The sequence below is a fragment of the Tenrec ecaudatus genome, chromosome 11 (genome assembly GCF_050624435.1).
Source record: "Tenrec ecaudatus isolate mTenEca1 chromosome 11, mTenEca1.hap1, whole genome shotgun sequence".
Lineage (NCBI taxonomy): Eukaryota > Metazoa > Chordata > Mammalia > Afrosoricida > Tenrecidae > Tenrec > Tenrec ecaudatus.
Window position 1 is genome coordinate 42,868,867 of NC_134540.1, and position 3,132 is coordinate 42,871,998.

Genomic DNA, 3,132 nt, shown 5'->3' on the forward strand with positions numbered 1-3,132 from the left:
AGTTCCTCTTTTTCTCAGAGTTATCCACGAATGGTTCTGATTCTCACAATTGATGTCTCTGCACAGTCAATAAAACACTGTTTTCAGTCAGGACACATCTGAACCCCAGCAGTGGCACTCCTTGTTCCTCATCCTCTCCTGAACCTGGCCTAAACCCCGGCAGCCCCTTGGCAATGCACTGCTGCGACCATTCTTGAATATCTGCAGCAAATCTGTACTTGCATATAATAGCAATGATATTGTTGAATACTTTTCATATCCTTTTCTCTTATTTCTTTGGAATATGTACAAAATGGGGTTTTTTTCAATCAGTTGGGCAGGTAGCTATCTTTCATATTTCCTGGCATAAATGAGCCCTTCCAGTACTTGATCAGTTTTTTGAAACATTTCTGTTGGCAATCCATCAATTTCTGGAGCTTTGTTTTTGAGTAATGCAGAGCAGCGCAAAGTGTGGTCTCATTGGTCCTTGAATAGGTATAACCAACTCTTTAAAAGGTTAAATGTCAACTAGGTCTTTTTATTCTCTTTCTTTCTTTCTTTCGTTTTGTATAGTGACTCTGTGTATTCTTTCCACCCTCTTTTGATGCTTCCTGCATCTTTCTTTTTTTAAAAAACATTTTATTAGGGGCTCATACAACTCTCCTCCTGCATCTTTCAGTAGAATCTTTCAACGTTGCAACAGGGTTTCTTCTTAATTTCTTTCATTTTAAAGCATTCTCAGAATGTTCTCCTTTTGGGTTTGCTAACTGTAGGTCTTTGCATGTTTTATTACAATATTTTACTTTGTCTTCTTGAACTACCCTTTGAAAACTGTTCAGCCATTTAACTTCATCATTTCTTCCATTTGCCTCAATTACTCTGTACTTAAGAGCAAATTTCAGAGTCTTTGACACCCATTATAATCTTTCCTTTCTTGTCTCTCTTTTTAATGACCTTTTACTTTCTTCACATATGATGTTTTTCATGTCAGCACAGCTCATCATGTCTTCCATTATGAGTTCAATATGTTAAATCTTTTCTTAAGATAGTCTCAAAATATAGGTGAAATATTTTCAAGGCTGTGTTTTGGCTCTTATGGGCTTGTTTAATTTTATTTAGCTTCTACCTGAACTTATGGATGAGCCATTTATGGTTTGTTCTACATTCTGCTTTTGGCATTAATATAGCTGCGGATATTGAGCTTTTCATGGTCGTTTCCAAGCAAATGCCGTCCTTTGATTCTGTGTAGTCCATCTGGGGAAGCCCAGGTATAGAGTTGCCTTTTCTGTTGTTGCCAAATGACATCTGTGATGATGAAGCAGTCTCCATGTTAATTTCTATAACATAGGCCATATTTTATAACTACTCTTCATTCCTTTTTATTTTCAACTTTTACATTCCAATCACCAATAACTATAATGTATCTTGATTGCATGTGTGATCTATTTCAGAATGAAATGTTGGTAAAATTATTTAATTTCTTCATCACTGACTTAGTGGTTAATGCATAAATTTGATTGAAAGTTATCATGGCTGGATTTTCTTGTATGTGGATAGATGGTATCCTATCACAGACAGCATTGTACTTCAAGGTGGACTTTGAATACCCTCTTTGATGATGAAGGTGGTGGCATTCTACTTGAGCATAGTAATAGTAGATGTGATATAGAGGCTGTGTGATGCTGTGGGTTAAGTAGTGGACTGTTAACTGCAAGTCAGAGGTTCAAATCTCTTAGGTGCTCTCTGGGGAAAAGAAGATGCATCTGCTCCTATACATTTTTCAGTCTTTGAAGCTCAAGAGAGGTTTAGTGCTCATTAGAATTAAACAGAGAGCAGTGGGTTGGGTTTGGCTTTATAATCATAATAATTGTTAATGCTCTTTTGTTTTAATAAGAAAATTAATATTAGGCATACATTTTTAGTATAGTCAACGCCCAAGCTCACTGTCATAGAGTCCATAATAACCCATAGTGAACCTATAGAACAGACAGAGCTTCCCCTAACAGTTTCAAAGATTGTTTACAGGAGTAGAAAGCTTCATCTTCCACCTGAGAAGTGGCTGGTGGTGATGAGTTAAATGCTGGCCTTGCAGCTAGTAACCCAGGGTTCTTTACACATCCAAAACATTTCAATATTATTTTAATTTCTGCCCAACTAATTCGGACTTGAAATAGTGATAGCATTTCTCCTTTTTGGAATGAGATTAAATTGCTTCATGACTCGGTTAATATAACTTTGAAAGCCCATTGTAGCAAGCTTACTCTCCAAACAAGAGAGTAAAATCCATTGTTGTCGTAATCATCACCATCACATTGTCATCAATCAGTTGGACCCTATGCAAGTTTTCTAAGAATGCAAATCTTGATAAGGGCAGTTAGCATCATCTTTATCCAAGGGACATCTAATGGGTTTGAGCCATCAACCTCGCAGTTCTTAGTCTAATACTTACTTAGTCTAATACTTACTCAGCAATGTGAGCAAGGTCCCTGAGTATCATGATAATTCTTTTAAATAGGGAAAATATCCCAAGTTTTGTGGTAACTATTTCCTGTAATGCAGCTTGCTTAGCTGTATTAGACATTATATCTTCTTTCACCATATCATAGCAATAATTATTCTATATATCTTCACCATCTATAATGTTTAGACATTGAATTCTTCTCTCTATTATACTTTATATCAAAATTGTTTCTGGGACTGTTCCATCTATTAACTTATCCATTCATTTATCCATCTATCATTTAAACCACAAAACCTTGATCTTATTTGGCCAACTACGCAGCCCTTTTTAAGGTCAATCTTGTCAATTGAAGACTTTTGTACTACAGATTATATGAAAGATAAATTCTTCCACTATCATCAAATCCATCTAATCGCAACCATGTAGGACAGAGTAGAATTTCCCCCTGCATGCTTCCAAGACTGTAATTCCTAATGGCAATATAAATCCTCATCTTTTTTCTTCAGAGCCGTTGGTGGCTCCGAACTGTGGACCTTATGATCAGTAACCCAGCACAACCACTACACCACCAGGTTTTCTCTAGGATAAGGTGTAAGTGTTTGCATTAGCGGTCCCTCTGGAAAGTTCCAGGGCCCATCACCTCCACGAGTGGTATTGCCAACTTTGGGAAGTACTGATTTAAACCATTTAAT